Source organism: Metopolophium dirhodum, chromosome 2, assembly GCF_019925205.1.
Source record: "Metopolophium dirhodum isolate CAU chromosome 2, ASM1992520v1, whole genome shotgun sequence".
Lineage (NCBI taxonomy): Eukaryota > Metazoa > Arthropoda > Insecta > Hemiptera > Aphididae > Metopolophium > Metopolophium dirhodum.
The window spans coordinates 20,634,027-20,658,700 of NC_083561.1; the positions used below are offsets into that span (position 1 = coordinate 20,634,027).

Genomic DNA, 24,674 nt, shown 5'->3' on the forward strand with positions numbered 1-24,674 from the left:
ACATTTAGATATATTATACACACATGCGTTGGGACGAATGGAAACCTATAGTTGAGTGCGGGACACACCACATGGGTTTCTGCGAACGTAACTCCTAGGCGCCTCTTTCGCATAATATACATTATATTATAATGTAAAAAAAAACATTATTTAACTCAACTCAATTTCTATTCCTAGAACTACAAGTTAAGTAAAAATAAATAAATCACGAGATTGTTTTCTATTATTTTTTTTACCACACGACGAAAACATATATGTATTAGAGTGGCATGGATGATTTTTTTCTTCCATAGTGTTGCGATTATTTTATATACACTAGCTGATCCCACCCACTTCGTTGCTAGTAAAAAATAAAATTTTTTAAAAAAATTATGATTTTTCAACTAGTTGCGGGTGCAACTCAGACTCGCCGCTAAGGAATCCGACTACGTCGGATCGCAGACAATATAATGTGACATTGTGTGAAAATTCGATTTGATGCATTATGGTTGCACCTGATCTGCTCGATTAACCAATAGCAACAGATAAAATAATAAATACTAATTATTTCTCCTATAACCAATAGCAATCACTATTCATATACAAAAATGTCCACCGTAAATCTCAAAATCCCCGTTTGAGCACCTCCCCAAGTTAGACCTACCGGGTTCAATTAGGAATCTAAATCATCCCGGGAACCATTCAAACACACAGAAAAAATTTCATAAAAATAGGTCCAATCGTTTAGGAATACATAAAGGACACACACACACACACAGACAAGCATTCATTTTCATATACCTAATAATATAGATGAATACACATTATATTATTATAATATTATAAGATTTTAACAACCAACAGCGTCTCTACAACGATATATTAAATCACATGTAGGTACGTCGCATAAGCACCGATTTAGTGCTATACAATTTTGATTTAAAAAAAATCAAAATCATTCATCAGTTTTTATAAACATACGAAATCGTTCTCCATTATACAACAATATTGCACTACCAATACTGTTAATTTGATAAAAGCGTAAGAATCGAATCGTGTTCTTCAAATGTTTACTTGTAAAGCGCCGTACAACATTACAATTACATTGTAATATTTCATGTAAATCGTTTAAATTCCAAATCAGATATATTTATAATAGTTTTTTTTTTTACAGTTCAACTCTATAAATGCTTGAAATTTATGAATTATCTGATATAAACATACAGTTTAACAGTTATATATATTTAGGTACTCATTACATATAGAATCAATGGATTTATAATTATCATAATTTATGTTGTATTATATTATCGTAAAATTATCCACATAAGTTGTACTTATTAAATAACTTTATAACTTCATATAGTGAATACAAAGTTCTCGAGTTTTCAATTTGCATGCATGTCTTAGCGTGTTATCTTTACTCGTGTTGCAATGCGCTATTAACCACTAATCACATATAAGTAGGTACTATATAATAATAAATCAACTGTTTAAATCTACCAAAGTATATTTCAATTTTCAAATTTCTACGCAATAAATAATAATGACAAACAAACGCTAAAAAACTACACATATTTGCACCGTGTCAATTTAAAAAAAGAAATATAATTATTATATTATAATATAATAATTTCTAATCAAACTATAATATAAATAATCATATGATTTGTTAGTTTTATGATAATTAATAAAACATTTAATTGAATACACGGAAATGCACTTTACTGCAGTAAATGCATTGTTACTCAATGCGGGTTGAATGATAATTATTGAGTAATATGTATATTAAGAAAACGTATTATAAAGGGTCCATTAAAAATTTAAAACAAACACTGAACAAATAATATCAAATAATACACGACCGTTTTTTTATTATTATTATTGTCATTTATTGAAGACTTTAACTCTTGTTGCGGACTTTTAATTGTTCTAATAATTCAAATGCACTCCAAACAGTAAAATTAGTTTTAATTTTTACAGTTGTAGAACGTAGCAATGTAGAGTAATATAATCAACATACGTGCACGACATTCATCAACCGGCACAGTAAAATTGTAGGATACTTTTTAAGTCATAAAGTTGTTAACAAATTTAAAGTTAGAACACATGAGAAAATTAAAAACACCACTTTGAGCTCTACAAGCTGGAGGAATTTTAATAAAATACTATTATTATTTTATAATCGCAAGTAAATTAATCATAATTGTACCGTGGTAGCAGTGTGCAGCCAATACGCTACCAGCTATTTTCGTGACATATTTTTATCGCACACGTCATAATATAATATTATGTTTGTTGGCATATATTATGTACATCACACGTCCTACTACATCGGTGGTTTTTCTATCTGTATAGACAAGCAATGATAATTGGATCATGTCCCGATTATTGTAGTAAAACAAAAGAAAAATCGTTTAATCCCGCTGTCGACGATAAGACGGAATTTTTTTTTTTATTATTTTAAACGTGTCAAAGTCGTACCGTGATGTTCCCACGCGCGCGTCCTGCTGTACACAATGCGCAGCTCGTGTGACCCGAATATCGCACACGAAAAATAGAAAGAAAAAACCAAACAAACAAATAAAATATAAACTCGCTATTACCATGACAAGACGATATATGTACCTTCGCACCGTATGCGCCTAACCTACCTGCGCGCGCACTCACATACAAACACACACACACACTCACACACACACACACACACACATTTATGTATATTAAATAAATGTATTATTATTATTATTTATATATATATATTTCATGAGTTCAAGTACTTGTGTGTGTGTGTGTACAACAGTCACGAAGAGCCGTGCCGGCCTTGGACTCCCGCGCGCGAAGACCGATCATAATATAACGACTGTCAGCGGCGGCGTCGGCGTGTGTGTTGCGAAAATTTCATTACCGTAGAAATTACCCATTATTTATTTTCTGGCGCGCGTCAAATGAAAACGAAAGGCTCACGAAGAGCTTACCGCGCGATAGCTGCAGGAGACTCGACGAGCGGACGTGCTGCAGGCGTACAACTCGAGATTCACGTCACGAGGACCTATGCCTACCTATATATTATTTGGTCATTTGATATCCATACAATAATAGTTATTAGTGATAGATTGATGTGTGTGTGTGTGTGTGTGTGTGTGTGGCGGTAGGCGAAGACGCGCGTCGCGTGCATTACAATATTATTCGACGAGACATCTGTTGCAGCATATAGCTCCCGATTAACAACCCTTCGGTATATATAAATTAAACCGTCGTCGCCGAAGTTCAGTTCACCGAAAAGTCAGATAACGAAGTTATATTAAGTTATATTATCGAATAATCGGTAAGCGTTGCAAACTTATACAATGTAATATAAAATTTTGAATTTTACCTATAATATCTTAACTATCAATATCTCTATCGCAAGTTTGCTTAAATAAGATAGATAAATTGTAATTTAAATAAGTTATAGGTAAGTATGTGATATTGTTTTACGATTTAATAAAAAAAATAATAATAATAAATACATCTGTAGATAATGTGACGTATACACCGAATATTAGATATTATAATAGTAAGCTATTGCATTCTGTCAGACCTTCGAGATACTTATATAGCCTATAGAGGTACCTACCTACAGTTAAGACTTGGATAATTATTGCGTTAATAGACACACTCCGAAGGTATAAAGAAAAAGAAAAAGAAAATTAAAACGACAATGCAACCATATTATATATAGATCCATATAAGTACCCACTCGGCCATTAGTTTGTTGGTACAGCGATTAGGAATGAAAGGTATTGGTTTTAAAATAATATGTTATATTGTATCAATCTAACGGCGCTCGATCAGTGGCGGCGCGGCGACGGGTGGCGAGTGGCGACAAAAACAAAATAAACTCGTTTCGACGACGTTGTAATAATATTATAACCGTATAGGTAAACTGCAGGTATATAATAGACAGCTGGTCTAAACTGCTGCCGGTTACAAAGAAAGATAAAATTCCTTTACATTTTGTTATTATCATCGTCATAATAATATATTATACCGGCTAATATTTTTTTAAGGGTGGCGGTGAATTATTATCTTTTTTTGTGATACGCGGTTATATACTTATATAATATATACATATAATAATACACATAGTACACCCAAAGTACCACATATTATATTGTAATATTATAATACATTACACGATGATAACGTTTTCTATTATACAGCGTGAGTAGTCTTTTCGAGTAAAATAACGTAATAACTTTTATGAAATTTATATTGTTTATTGACCAAATCCAATACACAATTATAACTAAATTCCGAGAAATGTAAACTTTTTTCTCTCCTTGAATAATATAAAACCAGGTATTGTGCGCAATAACATAAAAATATACATGCACATTATACGATTTGATATTCATATTATATATGTTTCAATGTTTGCATAGCGACTATCCAGTTCAAGACTGCAACAACTCAAAATATTGGTTTATTGGGTATAATGTGTTTTCTTTATTGTTTCTCTATGTAACGTAATGTAAAATTTGAATTATAATATTGAGAATGCTCTCTCGTGGTCAATAATTTAACTGTATTTTATTGCGTTCTTGAACTGAAATCGTCATAAGATGGTGCATATAACTCGGATTTGTTATGTTTCGAGTTGTTGCAGTCTTGAACTGGATAGTCGAATTAGAAACGACGCGTAATTATTTATACGTATATCTTCCCGTCTTAAAACACTAAAAAAAATAACTCATTCAAAAGTATTGTATAATATAATATAATACGTTAAATATAATAGTGATAAATTTCGAAACTTTCAATCAGGAGAGAAAAAAAATGTGTTAGGAATTTTGTAATTTTATCTGGTTTTATTTAATTTTCATAGAATAAAATGTGCTAAAGTACTATGAATGTCACGGAGAAAAATTAAGAGGACAGCAAAATTCAAAAGAAAAAAAGACTCCCAGCTTACAAAAAACAGATAAGGCAGTTCAAGGCAACGTAGTTTTGTAAATGGTTATAGTCTAATATACGGTAGATATAATGTTATAATTAAAAACTTTAAACATTTATCACACAATCTTTTATATAATTATTTTTAAACAACCTCATAATTAACTTCGAAAACATGCAGCACAATTGAAGGAAATGTATAATTCAAGTAATTCAACAATTAAATAATCAAAGATTGATTCATGAAAAACTGCACAAAAGTTGTTTTTAGACATAGGTATCTACATTTAAGATAATACGATGTTATTGATGGTCAAAAAAAGGATCACAATATTATATTTATTTCATTATTATGCTGTTATAATATAATATTTTAATATCGATAATGATTATTAAAAATGTATGAAATAATAATTATGCGGATGACTTATTTTGCAAACATTATTTGTATAGTTTTTTTTTTTTTTATTGAACTTAAGCCCGGCGACTAAGGCCATTAGCTGTTGTAGGGGTTATGAAATGTGGTAGGGACTAGGGGTAAGGTTGGTGCGGTAGTTTGTTTTTACGATTGTTTTACGGTTTGTAGCAAACACGTGTATGTGTGGCAAGGTTTTTAACTACTATGAACCCGGGTGGTCACCCATCCGGGAGTTAGTAGCTGTAGCCGATACTTACTCCCAGTCGCATTCTGCGACTGGTAGCAGCCAACGTGCCACGCCAATCCATTATATCGTTTTATTTTTTAGAAACTGAGCATTTAATCTTTAAGACGTCGAGTTTACCTTTGTGTACAAGTTTTAAATCATTGGCAACACTTACTTTGTACGCCGTTGGTTTATTTTATTATTATTGAAGTCTGTTATTGATTTCTCAACACGTCAACTTAACGTATAATTTTATTTTTTATAAACTGTTCGAAAAAAATTGTAACCGCATGGTATAAAGTGATGTAAATGAAAACAAACCTAGTAAAATTAATTACTAATGGCACATAGCCAACAGCCAAACAGCAATGTGTTCAACCATAGTTGTCACGGCGATACGGGTAAATTTAAACTTCAAAACTGTATAATATGCGGTAGTTATGTACAATAACAATTATACACCATATTATGCAGAATATTCTAAATGCGTATACCTATAATAATACTTACACTAGATAGTCGCACTAACTGTAGAATATTAATTTATCGACAGTGCAGTGATTTGCGAATGTAGGTGACAATTGGTATAATAGGTATTATATTATATTTTAAGCTTTTAATTTTAGGACCGTTTGTTGTGTTTCCAACGCCCTTGCGCGCATACATATTATAATATCATAATATAACAATGCACCAGGACGTCGCGGTATTGTATATACCTATACTTATGTGTAATTGCAATTTGCACGCAGCGTCGTTTATCCCAAGAGATTTTACGCATTGTATAATTATTACTCGGAACCCGTGGACCGTTTTTGGATTAAGTGGCCGATGGTGATGTGATGCGTGTTACATATTGTTATATAGGTGCTTATATTATGAACGCGAGGCGTTGTAGAATGACTATAATATTATATACAATTATTATATTATTGTTTCTTGAATTACATTATTGAAATATTAATCGTTTGATTTGCATTCTCAGAACAATCGGGGCGACCAAAGACAGCGAGGCTAAAAAATAAAATAAAAAATGAGAAAGAAAGAAAAAAAACGATTCCCCGGGATGATACACATGCTGAATTCTCACGATCATTTGGTACATAACATTTCACCGTGTTGTGCAGACGTGTGCGTCTGTGCGCCCAAAATTTATGGCTCACACATGCTCCAGTTTAATATTAATGATAAAAAAAAGAGAGAAAAATAATGTACATGGAACGATTCCAACCGGCAACGTTTTATCTTATACATTATACATATATATATATATATATATATATCCACACTGAGACTTTACAATACGTGCGGTTTATTTATTTATTATTATTTTTTATTGTATGCAATAAAGGAAATAACGAAAAAGGCAAACAATAGTATCGAGTTTAGAACAATGCAAGTTGACGTGCGATTTTTTTCACGAAAATATACGTATTCCTCTGCTGCACGATATCAAACTTGCTGCAGATCCCGGTCAACGTCACGATCCGGCCATAAAGATAACGACATTTTGAGTATACAGAGTGAACGGCTGAAGAGTGCGGTATATACCGTGTTATAGTAAAATTCTACCGAAATATTATACTGTTAACTTAACGAAAATATTTCACATCTTACTATGTACTTATAATTTTTTTTTCCTACAAAATATAACCATACAATATCATTGATAAAAATTTTTTTTAAATTTTAAATGCAGCTAATATTTCTATACATCCGGAACTACAGTATAATAATATAAAAGTACGTGTATTATGTAGGTGGTGACTGCGCCCATTGCAACTGCATTATTCTGTATGCATGTCGTACATGTGTGGTGGTAGTTCGTGTTAATTCTCGTCGACAATGGTTCTCGTTATTTTCAAATGGCGAATCAACAGGTTTAGTTTTTTATTTTTATTCCTGTTCCAGGAACACCCATTTAGTTTTATTATCGTTTCCTCACCGATACGAGTACTGCACCGCGACACGTTCATCAGCGGATAACACGCAATATTAAATCGTCTACGCGTTTGAAATGCCGAATACTGCCGTAGAATTATCAACAACACAATATCGCAAATAAAAAGTGTGCACTTCTCCACGCGCAGAATATAATATGAATTAATAATGTTTAAAAACCAAATTCTTATGCCAAACGTCTTATTAAATACGCGTTGACAACTTTCTGGACACAAAGTTTGCACAGATTTATCCAATTATCCATCTAAAATTGTAATGTATGACATGGCTATTAACTATTTTTCGAACTATAGTGATAGATATTATAAACATAAAATTCGTGATGTTTGTATTTTGTATTGCCGCTACATATACACGACATTATAGTGGCAATTATTAATGCCCGGAAACAGAACTATTAGGAAGTATTAATTAATATCGTAGGTATATCGGAATTGAATTCCTTCTAAATAATAAACGGATTAATGTTTAACGTCTCGAAGGTCACGCTTCGAGACCACTTTTATTTGATATTTATTTTTTACTCATTCACAGGTAAATAATATATAGTATAGAAAGGTTCTCGAATCATATTAACCATCGTTGATGTTAATTACATTCAATCGCAAGCACACACACATGCTGACACTCATACATATATAATATATATACATACATATAAATTTATTATTAAATACCTACCATGAAAAACAAATTTAGATATGTAATATTATAGATTTTATTCTTATATGACATGCAGTTATAACTTAGAAACTGCATATTTTATGGTTATTCTTTAAGATAGATATAATAGATAAATATAATTAGAATTTATTTAACATTTTATTGGATTATATTTTAATTTTAATTTTGATTTTACTTTTTACGATTTTTAATTGAAGTTTAAGAAAAATATACAATAATAATAATCTTATTCTTAGCGCTGTATCTCAATTAAAACAATTTTAATGATACAATTCTAGCTAATAACATTTACGACCTTGTTAACACGGAGATCCATTTGTTTTTTAGAGTTATATTTATAATTTATGCCATTTAACTATAAATTAAACCGCTATTAGGTGTGGTTAGGATTTAAAGATTTACTCTACATAGCATTAAGTAAAATACTAAAATGTTGAACTTGAGCCAATACATAATAATGTATTAAATTAGTAGGTACCTTCTATTCTTTATTTAATGATAACTATCTGGTAAGATGCAGTATAAAATTAAAAAAATATTTAGTTATAATACCAACATTAAATAACTGTACGAAAAATGCCTTTCATATTATAATATACAGTCATTTATATATTTTTACATAATTATATTTTATTTATTAGGTACTATAGAACTTATAATATAGGTAATGATGTAACTCATAGCTATATTATACAGGGCAATTTAACACTTAATACGTATTATTGTATAATCAAATAAGTACTTAGATTTTTAATACCGTTTAAGGAGAATTATGTGATGATATAACATTTAAGAACCACCCTTTTTACTGTAACTTTTCAAGCAAATGATTTTTGGAAAATTTTGTATCTAAATCAAAATTTGAACGAGTAATATAGTTGTTGAGTTATTACTTATTAAGCTATGTGTACTACAGATAATAGTATAGATTTAGAAGATATGTAGGCTGTGATAGTTTAAACATTATAATGATCTTAAATTATTGGAAATTTGTTACAATTTTATAATTTTTAAAATTTAACCGAGTATAATAAATAGGTAGAAGACTAAATATTATATAATATACTTAATATTTTATGAAAAACCATTGTCAAAAACTATTACCCCTAGGACATAAAGTTTAATAACACAAAAATTACAAGTCCACATTTTTATTAAAACACGTCAAAAGTTTAAAAAATACCACCCAAATAAAAATTTACTAGAGTACAGCAAAAAATAGTAGTTCTCGTTTGAAAAAAAGTGTGCATCAGAATATTTCTTAAATTGTGTAGAAAATCTAACCTACTTATATGAAAATATATGCTTTAAGTGTTAATAAAAATTCTAAAAACGAGAAAATGAATAAACGCGTTATTAAAGGATAAAACGGGGTGACCATGATTAGTGTATCATTCTGTAATTCTAATTCTAATAATAATAATAATAATAATAATAATAATAATAAAAAACTACGTAACCTTTCATAATCGTATGTTATATAACTCTCAATAGATGAGACTTTTTTAAATTATTTATCGGATAATTAATTGAATTTGTCTCTAAATAAGCTTGTTATTTTTTTTTATTTCCGAAAACATATTACGTCAAAAATCTATCCATTAAATCAAATTAGAGCACTTAAAAAAAAGACAGCCTATCAAAGTAGTGATACATATTATTGTACATTGTGGCAATGGTGCAAGTATACTCTTTCTTAAGTCCATAAGGTTATGGACCTAACCTCACTTTACTCCTACTTTCATAAGCAACTACTATTTATTTATTTTTTTTATTGCTTAACACTTAGCCAGTTTCTGAATTAGCCTCTTGAGCTTTGTCAACGCCTGGCATGCAAATGACCTGCAAGTACGATCTTTCATTTCTCAAAATCAAAATTATTTTAATGAGACATAAAACGGCTTTGCCTCAGCATAGACAAACCTACTTCAAGTTATTTTGGGTGGAGATCTTACATTTTTATTTTATTCTAAGTTCTCTCCTTTCCATCACTTTAAGTTGGACTTTTTATAATGGTTAAGTTTTTGATGGAGATTTCATTATTTTTTGTTGATTATGCGGCATTGTTTATACTATAAAATTTAAAACAGAATTTATTAAGAATAGTGGGAATTTATAAAATGTATCATTGTAATTTTGTGCTTATTAGGGTTTGTATTATACCTATATTTAAACTAATGCAAAATGAAAAACGATAGAAATATTTATGTCTTTGCTTACACTATATTAATATGATCAATCTGTATGCCAAATTGCATGTTTCTACCTATAAGAGAAGTGCATTATAATTATGGTGATGGGCTATAGTCAGTGAGCCAATAAAAAAATATAAACTTTGAAAGTTTCCTGCATATTGAAACGGCTTACATATTATAGGCTAAAATTTTGCATTGTCCTATGTTTTTTTGGCTTGATCATTATATCCAATTTTAAAAGCCAAGAAACAAAAATTTTAAAGGGAAATACTGGATGAATTGGTTAATTTGTAAAGATATACAGAATATGCTGCTTGAACTTGGTCTGGCTCACTGCCGTGCGCTCAGATATAGAAAATAGAACTTGGAAGACATTAAACAAATTATTTAAGTATAAGAAACGAGGCAAACACTCTAGTGGACATAAATACAGAAAAAAAATCGTGGACTAAAAATATGTGTTTAATTTGTACGGCGTATCTAAAGATTTTTTTTCGTATGGCACGTATTGACCGTGTGGCGTGCTGGTTGTAGGTCCAAATATCAGTCGTCTGTTGGACAAAATTTTTATTTGGGCAATCACAGATTTTTTTCATGCGTGTTATTATGTGCATATTATATAATTATATAGGACAGGTAACCGTTTATTTAAATACTATCATTTTTAAAAAAATATTGTTTAGGGTTTAAAATTTGAATGAGAACTCGTAATTATGTTGTAGATATTAAACACCAATTAAATAATAATTTACATTAACAGCCGTTGAGTGTTTATTTGCATAATATAATTATATGTTAATTAAGAATAATTGTTACAAAGAAAAACACTGTCAAGACAAATAAATTGCAGAAATAAAAAAATAAAAAAAATAAAAAATACATTGCCAAGTCAAGACTCAAGATTAATGTGAATTTAATAAGTTTAAGCATTGTAAAAATTAATTGAGCCTTAAAATACAATACACGTACTATCATAAGTCATAACATTTAATAATGAAAGTTTTTAATTTTATTTGGTAACGTGAAATATTAAGTCAGATTTTCTTAAGTTTGGTTACAAATAATTATCATAATAATAATAAATAATTATGAATAATTATTGCTTATCGATGTTTTTTATTTATATTCCTTGACAAATATTGTACAGGTACCTACTACAAAAAGCATATAGGCTGAACATGAAATTGCTTTCTGTGAAGAGCACTTAAGAGTTAACATTTATTTTTCACTCCTTTATTGGCTCTCATTCGAAACAACTTTTAAAACGTTAATAATTCAACTTCTTTGGAGCAATCATAATTGATTATTGTTAAATACTTAGTGTACTTACAAGAGTATACAATATACATATATGGACAAAAATACTATATAACAGAATTAATTGCTAAACTACATAGGTAGGTATGTGTTAAATGTTTAGAGGATGATACTTAGATTTTGTTTCCTTTATAGATGTACATATTAATATAATAAAGTATATTATATACCTACATTACTGACATCAACTATATAGTAATATATACTAATACAGAGTTTCTATAAATATATATACACCAATGGGTATTTAATATTCACTAGATTCATGACTTACGATTTATCATTTGCCAGCATACCCATATATAAACAAAATATTATATTGCTTTCACCATTAAAAATTAAATGAATGTAAAAAATTAACATCACTACAAATAATTGTGTACCTATATAAACTAACGTAAATTATTTCCACTAAAACCACTGGGAGTCATTAACGAGATAATAATAAAAAAAAATTAGCTATAAATGATCTGAATTCGGGGAGATGTCTGGAGTTTTCCACTAATCTAAAAGATAAATTTATACAATAATTATTATTAGCGAAAAAATATATTTTTGTAAACGTCCAAGGTTTCTTTGAGCCGTTGTTCAATTTTACTGCGCGTATAATATATTTTCTCCTTAAGCCTCCGGCCACCATAAAACACTATACTTTAGTAGGTAGCTATTTCGTACTTTACATTGTGTGGTCTGAAATCTATAGTATTAACCTCAATACATATTATATACACTTCATACACTTCATACATAATATATTATATACGTAATATTTATATTTAATATAGTTAGGCGATTACATTACCCTATATACCATATAGGTATATATATAATACTATATTATATTATATATTATGTTTATAGGCGATAAAAAAAAAGTTAAAGACATAAACATCCAACACAAATGTATGACCAAAATAACAAATAGCAACGGGTTTAAATTTTAATGTCTGATCAAACGATCCGATTATAATTTTATAATATATTATTGGTTATAATTTATATTGTTGTATGATATTTAACTTGTTTTATGAAACAATTTTTTTTTTTATAAAAGTCTAGTTAAATTATAAAACAAATTGTTATCGACATACTTAGGTTATTGTAAAAAAAATTAGGTACATTTAAACAATGTTTATCAATAAAAATGACTATAGTAAATATTAATATATTTGTTCAATTTAATTAATAGCAATAATAATTGCAACAAATTATAAAAAAAAATGTGTAAAAAGTACTTATTTATTTAATATTGACAATTATTATTAACTATTTATTATTTATTTCAAAAACAAAATGATTTTTAGTGCTTATAAACCAAATTTTTTTTATCAATACAATTATGATTTATAATGATGAAAATAAAAATTGACAGTTGGAATTTAGCTCATTAAAACCTACCTATGACATTTTATTTGATACAGTATCTGATAAGAGTTTGCTGCGTGTTATCTTAAAAGCAAACGAAATAAACCTATCAATTAAATTTGAGTTATCTCATATAGAATTGCATAATATAAAATAATACATTAATATCATTACAGAAACAAATACTAAATACACAATATAATTCAATGAACTAGTTTCTAATAAGTAATTAGTAATTATATAAGGACAGAAAACTGTCTGGAGATTCGAATTGATAAAATAATAAATATTAGTAGGTATAATTTGCATTACTCGCATCTATTTTTCACCAAAACAAATCCGTAAGTAAAAAAAAGTAACTTTTTGTTAAATTCCTACTAATATTATCGGATGTAACAAAATATACAGAATGTATTGTGTAGTTAGCATAACTATGAGCCTTACTTAGTACCTGCCTATTTCTTGTGAACCTTATAGACACAGACATCTTGATAATCTTAGTTATTTTAAATAGGTATACACACGCATTTCCGATAATAATATAGCGTGTGGACTTTATATGAACAAGTCAGTCGGTACCTATACATCCTTGGCAAAACTGTTTGCCGATTACTCAATATTTGTCATAATTATTCAAGATAAACATATGCCTAGGTATACTTACATTTATGGCGCAGTAACTAATGTTTTAACAGATATTGTTTATGTTCATCATCATATTTTATAGTCAAGAAGGAAAATTTATATTATTTATCTTATCAGTAAAGATAGATAAAACAATATACTTAAAACATTTTTTTTTTTTTTTTTGATATTGGGGTAAAACGTCAGCCAGTGGAATTATAATTTGGAGGTAGGTACTATACATTACAACAAAAAATACACGTGGTTAATATAAATCTTAATTGTTACAACTTAAAAATAGTCTAAAGAGTAGAGACGAGGAAATTAAAATTATATAGCTGCTTAACAATAATATGGTTTTAAGGGAGTAAAAATATACCTACAATATGCATTTATCTAAGTGAACAAAATACAAGTAAGTATTTATTTTTGGATAGAAAAAATAGAACATTTACACAATGATAATACTCAAGTGTAACGTATATACATATTTTTCGTTTTGCCATAAGTATCACGGTAAAAACTATAAAAACTTTAAATGCAAAAATGTCTTATACCTTTTTACCCATATGAAAAGGTCAAATAAAACGGCAAAAACTTGTAATGATACCCATCATGACGAATCGTTAAATATTTTAAAGTAATGATGTGCATACAATTATTAACTGTTAATTTACACCTACTTAGTTGTATGTAAAAAAAATATTTGTTTCGCTTTCAAAACAATTTATAGATAAGTTTATACAGGGCGTTTAACGTAATATATATACAGTTATTATATTATAAGATATTATAACTTCTACACATTTAAATACCTAATATAAAGATTTTTATTACACCTATAAAACTATCTTATTTTGATAAATTCTAAACTCTTACGTTTCTACATTCTACTATTTAAAGCAATATTGTTTTTAAAATGACAACCCGCATAATGTATTATTATTATATGTCGTTATCTTGTACCTACATTCCTTTTTTTTAACAAATTAATATTTTTAATACGTAATTTTTAACAATATTTTATTAAAATGTTTGTAAATTATATTTAGGTAATATAGGTAACGATTTACATACCAAGTTTCTATACAATTAAATGATACCCAATGATGGTAACACCTACAAACATATCATGATAAAGATATATGAGATTCGCATATTATGAATATTATACCAATGGCCATATTTAGAGTGGTTTCATCAAGCATGCTCAGTGCTCACCCTCATTTTTCAATTCAATAATACATATAGGTACTTACATAAAAATTTAGATTTTAGAATTTTCAATAAGTAGGTACCTATATGTACCTAATATATCTATATAATATCTATATTGACTTACAAAATTAATTATATTTTCAAATACTTAATTTTTTTTGTCATTTAAGGAGTGTCCTATAGCGATATAAATAAACTTATTTTTTTTTCAAACAAGTACCTCCATATTTTATTGTAAATTGTTGATTATTTTTTTTTAATTTTGATAATCCAAATTTAAATTTAAGCGAGTCGTATTTGAGACATTAAACTTTGTTAACCAAGAATAGTACACCATAATAGGTTTTTAAGATATAATATGAGAGTTACGGTGATTTTAAAATTTTACTCATAAAATCTATCAACATTTCATAATTTATAAAAATGATCTGTGTATACTAATAGTACCTTAAAATATAGAATAGCTACTGTCTACTATATAATATTATATATTATAATATTTATTTTATATTTTATGTGAAACAATTAGGTATTATGGATATATATTATATTATAATATATTAATATATTATACATAATAATATAATATCCCTAGTGCATACATTTCAGTAATTCAGAAACCTCTGCTAAGTAATTTGCGGAAACGGCTGTGGCTCTAATTTGAACAAAATAAGTTTCTATAGCTACAGGATATTCCTTAATTGGTATAAAACTCTAAGTATTTGTTATTATGGTCCTTAAGTAAATATACTTAAATATTCTAAAAATCAGAAATTTAATTGATCCATTCATTAAAGGGGAGGAGGGTTAACATACTTTATTTGAATCATCCTGTATAAATAATTTAATACTAAAATTAAACAGTAAAAGTGCGATATATTTTTTTAAATATTTAATTTTTATTCGAAAGAGTCATTAACTTAGTACAGACGTCTGACACCTATAACTACTTTATACATCACATAAATAGTGATTATCTGAGGCCGAAGCTTGCGTATGCTAAACAATAGGCACGTGCTATAATATGACGTCCTCTTTTTCACGTAAACGAAGTAAATAAAATAATAAATGTACTTTTATGTATGAAAAATCGTAGATGTACCAATTAATAATTGTACCTAATGCTGCAATATAATATCCTAATGAGCTTGATTTAATGTGCATCAAAATATTTGAAATATGTGACTGCATGGATGCATATATTTTTTTTTACATTGTTCGTGATAGTTTTAAGTAAATTAACGCGTATAAATTATCTACTTATATAATATTATATATTTATAGTTGTATAGGAATAACTGCAGTTTATCATTATAACGAGTAATTACTTCTATATTAATTATGTATACTGATAAACTTACCATCACATATAAACATCACGAGTTCATTAAGATTACGTTACTAAAGGCTATATTTTGATGACCGTGGATCATGAATGAAAATACGAATTATCGAGTATATTATATATTTATAATAAGTAACGACTGACGAGAAATAGTTAAATTCTTATCAAATATTTGATTAAAAAAAAATATGCACCTAATACAAATCAGTTTACTTTGTTATAAATATAAATTAGTTAGAAAATAAATATAATCCGCAGTTATAGGTACAATAATATAATTTTATTATTATATAATAATTATTGTTAATTTATTTTTATTTTTTCATATTGAATTTTGCAATAAATCATGCATTATAGTAAAACATTAAGAATATATAATTATAGGTATAGCAGATTGGTAGGAGGTACCTACCTGTTTAATATATTGCATATTGTCAGTGATTTTGAATAAAACTAATTATATTTTTACGTACCTACCTATAACCTGTAGGTATCTCATACCTACATGCTCTATTACTGTATAGTAGGTATCATAAAAGACAGACAGATAAAATACCTAAAAAAATAAAATAATAAAACACCTGTTTGTGTAATAATAATATTATCTCAACAGGTTAAAAAAGGCTCCATGCTGTATTTTGTGTGTATCCACCATTAATAAAAGTCGTGTACATGTGTAGGTAAGGTTTTTGTCTACAATAATATTATATTCTCAGTGAAACTTTTTTCCGTATCTATATAATATAGGTAGGCATCAAGAAGGCGGGAAAGTGGAGAAAAAACTGCAGAGACTTGACATAGGTACCTACTGATATAATACTGGCGAAGTTAACTAATATTATTATAGTACTTACCGAATACGGTTTCGAAGTCAAGTCGTCCGGGCACAACTGCAATAATCGTGATTTCGGATGATCGGGATCGGAAAAACAACGACGGACAGAAATCGCTGAGGAGTAGCAATCGCACCACACAAGAACGCACGTCGCCTCGCGACCATCGCGGAACTGAGCGTACGGCACCGACACTCGGGCACGCTGCCGGTGCGCCCCGCCGCCGCCGCCCCCCCGCGCCCCCTCGCGCAAAGCATTTCTAAATTTAGCGCTGACGTCAATTCCCGGCGTTCCGATTGGCCGGCATGTCGGCCCGCCGGCCGAACCTATTGGACGGGTGGCCGGCCGGGGTTTGGCGGGCAAATTCGATTTTGACCGTTTCGCGAGGCCGCTTGTCACGTGCAAACGCACACGCACGCGCACGCATGAGTCGTGGATCGCAGCCTAAGTGCCCGTCTATCATGGGTACATATTATTATTATAGTGATAACGATATAATATTATTGTGAATTAACATATTAATAAAAAATTTTATCTACCGCCGCCGCCAAGTGTATAGGTACTTTCAATAACAACATCAGTATAACAAATAATAATAATAGTATTTGGAGCACGTTGTAATGTACCTATATACACAATAGTAATGCGAAATGACATAGGTATATACCTAATTTATATCTAAGTATACACGTGTAGTGAATAATATGTATATGTAGGTACCTACTAAATATATATTAACCTAAACCATGTACCTGCATATCTATATAGTATCTGCTCACGAGCTAATCGCGATGACGCCGACATGGGTAAATCCCCAAATCCGTTTGATTTTTATTGAACCGTAGGTATATAATATATATATTATATTGATACCAGCTATATATATCTACACAAAAGCATTACCTAGTGAATTACAAACCGATAATCTATAGTAGTATTTATTTACTATATTGTAAATTTTTCAACCGTTATACCATTATAATACTCATATAAAAATCACGTTTCGTAAGTATTTTTTTCAAAAGATATAATTAATACAAATTTTCAATTTAATAATATTTAAAAAGTATGTGCTGCACATACGATATACCTATCACATATATGTATAATAATATATATTTTGTTAAATATTAATTTGTTGATGTGTTTATTGTTTATTTATTATAATAGGTACCTACTATCAATTACTGTATGTTTAATTTCTTATTTGTATTAGGTAGATACCTGCATAAAAATGGCTTAACCTAACCAAAACTAGTAGTTTTGAAATTTTTCGATTAAATATAGATACTTTTGACATTGGCAAATTGTTATACTTAAATTACTTGCATATGCAAATAATATTTTTTAATGTATACCTAGCTATAGACACTAAAAAGTATCGATTTCTTAATCTAATACATAATAATATAACGTCACTAAGCTTGATTGTAAGAACATTATCTTTGTTTGTAATTTGTATATTATGGGTTTTTTACGATAGTTCGGTTTTAAGAGAGTATTATTTAGAGCATTTTTTATTTACACTATATTGTCTATATTGCACACACAAAACTTGCTAAAAAAAATGTAACCATCGTAAAATCACACATACAAATACAGATAATGTTCTTAGTTCTTACTATCAAGTTTCATATATAATAGGTCGATTCACTCTAGTTTTTAAACTAACGAAGCTAAATTTGATATGCTGAGCGTTAATTCGTTATGTTATACACACTTGTAAGACGGAGACAACAAATGCCCGTGTATTACGTCCTCTTACTACAAAGATAAATCGACCGAATTTCAAGATTCTATAAGGGTAAGTATCGCAATTTATTATACTATTAAATATTAAATAATATAGTACACGCCATATATGCTATCAGCTGTAGATTAAAATTTAAAGAATATACCTATATATAGTTTAATGCATTTTGAGTACCTATATGTATTCTTAATTTATTCTGGTATAGGCAATAGGCATGCTCTGCTGTCAATTAGTAATATAGTCATTTCATAGTATGATGTATTATTATTTATACATTATATTATATTATATTGATATACCTATAACCAATAACCACATATGATTTGTAACAATATAAAATTGTATATTAGGTATGTATATTGTATATAGGTACGCCCGATGCCAGCAATAATATATATTTATATTATATAGGTATACCAGCTACCGTACGTGTTTATCATATTTTTCAAGGAAATATGAGCTAAGAAACACATTTAATAGGTACTTATATATACTTGCATCACGGTAGTATATATACCTATACTATATATATATGTGTCACTGTGTCAGTGACGGCACGCCGCGCGCAGTCTAGAATTTTGTTTTTTGATTCAATTTTTTTTTCGTGTAGGTGTACCAACGGCTATGGTTCTTTTAGAGTTTTATAAAACGAATCACATATAACTTACTTATTTTCGTCTTTGCAGCAATGCAGATAAACGCACCTTACATAGAGAATGCACAGGGATGCTTAAAGGGAAAAGCGTCGTAGCTGCTTTAAACCTTTAAGAGTCTACATAATAATCTAAAGAGTCCATTATAATAGAGACAATAATTTTATCTTGACATATTTTATTTTCTAGTCTATACCTTTTTTATACGCTACAGTTATATATACAGGAATATAGTTAACCTTAACGGTAGCTTTAAATTTTAATAACGTGCAAAATACTTAAATACAAGGTTTACTATGAATACAAATATTGCAATTATATAATAGGCATGGATGAGACGCTAAACCAAAATATAGACTATTAAGTATTAACATTATAAATATAGTAACTATATCTATACCTACTGTAATTTTCAGTTAACCAAAATTATAAACTATACCTACTTAATATAAACATACAAGAACCGTATTTTAGATTTATCTTATACTTAGCAAATAGCGATAAAATTGTGATAATATAGTCCTTATCGCATATTTACCTATTTATGGATAGATTATTTCCATTTTTTTTTTATTAATGCAGAGAATTGTTGGTCACCTAGATCATTTTATATATAATATAAAACTCTAAAAATCAATTTTTAAAAGTTCATATTATTATTATAGGAAAATAACGCAATATATTCTGCAGAACTATCAAATGCAACGTCGATATATATTTTTTTTTGTTTCTAAATTTGAATTTATTAAAACCGTTTGTACTTATACTATGAAGAGTATGGACGGAGTCGTGTAAGTACAGTCACAATAAAATAGACATGATGCACACCTGGCGTTAGTATCAGTTGCATTACTGTGTTGCGTCGAAGCTCACAACGTATATAATATCTAATATATAAAATTCTCGTGTCACAATGTTAGTTACCATACTCCTCCGAAACGGCTTGACCGATTTTTATGCAATTTTATATGCATATTCAATAGGTCTGAGAATCGGCTACTATCTATTTTTCATACCCCTAAGTGATAAGGGCTGTTCAGAAAAAAACAAATTATTATTGTATTATATTATAATACTTTTCAGTTTTCCGAGACTGAGGAGTGGCACTGGCGCTAGTAATTTCAAACACTCCCCCCCCCAAAATCACATATCTTGTACAAATATATTTGCTGAATGTAACAATGTCCGAGGGGTTATATTCACTCTGATTTGCCTTCGGCGTACAAATAATAACATACTTAGCTCTATAATATTATATTGATTTTGTCTTCGTTCTACATCTTACATCTTTTATCACCATATTTTCCCTTTGTTTTACACTGTGTTTAGCCAATTTTGTACTTTTTGTACTTTTGCACTCCCATGCCCTTCCCCCCAAATTAAGCCCTGGATCCGCCACTGCTTATATTATATTATAATACTAGGTTAGGTTAGGTTAGGTTAGATACCTATATTATCATAAATCATAATACAATAATACGTCACGTGGAGTGAATCCCTAGGCCTAACTCTCAATATTGTTAAATGCCATTCGATGTCCTTCACCAGAACTCGGTCTCCTATAATCAATACCTACTTAATAAATGAAGTTGGAGTTTGATCTGTTGACTCTATACGTGACTTTGGCTTTATATTCACGCCTTCCCTTTCTCCACGTTCACATAGTCACATATAACTAGCATTACATGTAAAGCCTATAAGTTACGTGGGTTCATTAGAGAGTTTCGAGTGAGTTTATATTTACTAACTCACTCAAATCTCTTTATTGCGCTCTCGTCCGACCGATTCTTGAATATGGCTCAGTGGTTTGGGATCCGTATTGTAGTGATTTGTGTCGTCAACTTGAAGGCATCCAAAAGAAATTCCTCAATTATGCAAGTAACACTTAAGAAATTCCTTGCCCTCCACATGATTATTTCCCTGTCTTATCTAAACACAACCTATCCAAATTAGCTGACCGTCGATATTCTCAAAACACTTCCTTCCTCACTAAACTTATTTCTTCGGATATCGACGCTCCAACAATTCTCTCGCTAGTTAATTTTAGAGTGCCTTCGCGTTTTACTCGCAATTCGATTCCATTTCATGTCACTCTCTGTTCATCTAATTACATGTCTAATGAACCTATAAATCGCATGATGAAAATAGCAAATGAGGACCCCCACTTCCTTAGTTAATTCTAATTGTTATTTAATAGCTGTCTTTATTGTTTGTTATATTGATTATATTGTTATATTATGTACCCTTTTTACCTGGGCGTAAGCCCGTTTATATGTAAAATAAATAAATATAATATTGTATATTAGTATCATTAGACGTATATAATAATTTATTATGATGCATTATAGGAATATACCAACCACATAACGTTTGCCCGAAAGATAAAATATATACAATAACTACCTATCTATATATCGGTTTTTTCATACAAGTATAGTAGTATAGACTAATCAGTCTAACTCGACCTTTAAGGGATAACATTTTTCGTTACATCTTCAGTTTTGTGCGTGCGCTTATTGCAACTGTGTGTGACGTGCGTATAGGTATATAATACAGCACTCGCCATAATAACGAAAGTTTTTCAACAGAAATAATATCATAATATATTATTCTATTATATCGTTTGAACTTTGAATAGTATAGGATTATAAGAAGATATAATATAATATAATATACCGCGGCTGTGGTACACGCAGTATAACTACATATTATTATTTATATATAGATATAATAAGGTATAAAAAAAATGAAAATCTGCAGTTCATTGGTAACCGCATCAATCGAGAACGGCCAATTCGACTTATTTTTTTTTTAAATTCCAAATGAGGTTTTCACGGAAAGAAAAATTGGAAAATTCGGGAAAAACTGGAAGGCCTTTTTTCAATGGGATCTTTGTACACAGGTATAAAATATGGTTGCCATTGGGGTTGCATAATAATATTATTATAATAAAGTAACATTAGCAAATTATTGGAAATTAGTATTTTTTTTTGCCATATAAACGGTGGCCAAGGGTTACGTAATGCAGGATTATCCGAAATTAATTGACTTAAAAACTACTGGACCGTTTTCAATAAAGATTCATACCAATTCTTGAGACTTCGAACATGTTTATACTTTATTTTTCAATTCCTATACCCAGGTAGCTAAAAGGTAAGCTCACCACCATACCTGCACTTTTTGTCAGCTCACGAAAAATTAAACCTTTTTTTTTATAGAAATGCCATTGATTACACATCATATTACTATAAAGGTATTATAATAAAATTACCTCAAATATGTAATATACATTTTTTTTTACAATCTATCTTTAAAAAAAAACAATTCTTTGGCACTGTCAACGTGAGGCTGGACACTTAACAGGTAGTACCTAGTACCAACGTAATTTATATAACATATATAGCAGGTATCATTGAATTATATATTTTTATTAGACTATCACAGAGGTATTCAAACTTTTTCATTCCGCGGCCCCCTTTGTGTGTCCACAATATTCTTACGGCTAAAATTTGTTTTCCAAATTATCACGAAAAAATTTAAACAATACCGTTACAATATAATATAATAGCCAATGTATGGGTGCAGGCAATAACAGTGACATTAGTACTAGAAATAAAACCTCAAATAGTCGGATAATGTGTTTCATTATCGTTTCCATAATCACTTTAAATATTAATTATATTTATTATACTTGGCCTACATTAATTTTGGTGTCCGGTGCTTTTACGCGGAACCCTTCGACAGATGTCGCGACGCTGTACGGGAGCCGTGACGCACAATTTGAATGTCTCTGGACTATCGCATAATGTATGATAATATAGTGTTTTAGGTACGTACATCATATGTGTGAGTAAATCTTTAGCTTGTCAAAATCGAGTTTTGCTTACTAGTCGATGACGTTACGCTACCGAAAATAGATTTTTCGCTCAGATTTGCGGAATCTGACGCTGCAAATCAATACATATCTTATAAAATGTATATGGGCATATAGGTATATAATTTATATTATATATACGACTTATACGAGTATATTGTTGTATATACGATGTATAAACAAACGGTTCAAACCTAAGCGATCCACCACCACCTACCCCTTCCCATACTGCAGGTGGTGTGCATAATATTATTATTATTATATTCTGACCGCGGAGACGAGAAATGGGGCACGGACAGCGGCAGTATACGTACCTATTCTCGGAAATTATTTTAGTTTTTCATTTATTATTTTTATTTATTGTTTTTTTTTTGTTCCCGATGTTTGTTTATAGACGAGAAAAAAATCGATTGTCACGTAAGCGCGGATTTTATTTCGTATTTTTTTTCCCCTAGCCATTAATCTTATATATACACGCTGCAAATACGGCTTGCCTTGCAATATTGAAAATTCGCCGATCGATTCGGACTGCTGTGCCTCGCTATAGTTTCGACGTGTGTGTATTTTTTTTTTCGGATTAAAAACATCAACAAACTAATAAACCGTACGCTCTGGAGGAAAAATAATGAAGTCATACACGATGATATTATTATAATATTATATTTTATGCCTGCTGCGTTGGAGGTATTTTCCATGTTTCAGACATTCTTTAGACTCGCAAAGAAATTCTCAAAATACGCGGTGCAATACTATCCATTCGTCGAATCACTATAAAAATTATTGTATTATATCAATAAAAAAAATGATTTGTTCAGTAATTTATTATACTAACATTTTTAAAAAAAGTACATTTTATATATTTTGTATACATATTTTGTATATACAGTTATATGGAGAGAAGTATGCCGCCATCCCCCACCCGGTTATGGCAGATACCTACGGGTGCCCACAAAAAAAAATGTCAAACCAAAAACACACGTGATAACAAACTTACAATTTCTCTCCTACTAACAAAAAACAAACGGCTAATGGCCTTAGTTACCGGGCTTCATGATCAATAAAAAAAAAAATCAACCATATTTCTTAAAAATTAAAAAACCGAGTAAGAAATTGGCGATTTTGTTGTTTAGTATATTCATGTTTGATAAGGCCTACAAGTCTAGTAATTATTCTATGAAATATTTAGTTTTATTGGCTTTATTCTTTAATAGATTTTTCAAACATAAAACAAGACCTATTTAATATAGATATGTCATATGTGCAATGTATTGTAGTACTCGTTTGTCACGA

At 29.4% G+C, this 24,674-nt stretch overlaps 1 protein-coding gene across 3 annotated transcripts in view; it reads right to left on the reverse strand.

The window, feature by feature from the left end:
* LOC132939174 (activating transcription factor 3-like) overlaps positions 1 to 24,674 on the reverse strand; it is a 64,201-nt gene that overhangs the window by 18,459 nt on the left and 21,068 nt on the right. For 2 of the 3 annotated variants that reach the window (XM_061006221.1, XM_061006219.1), the window contains exon 1: positions 17,126 to 17,285. The exons of the other annotated variant lie outside the window; for it this stretch is intronic. The gene's annotated coding sequence lies outside the window, so the exon portion shown is untranslated. Of the gene's footprint in view, positions 1 to 17,125; positions 17,286 to 24,674 lie in introns of those variants that run through there. 3 annotated transcript variants of the gene reach the window in all.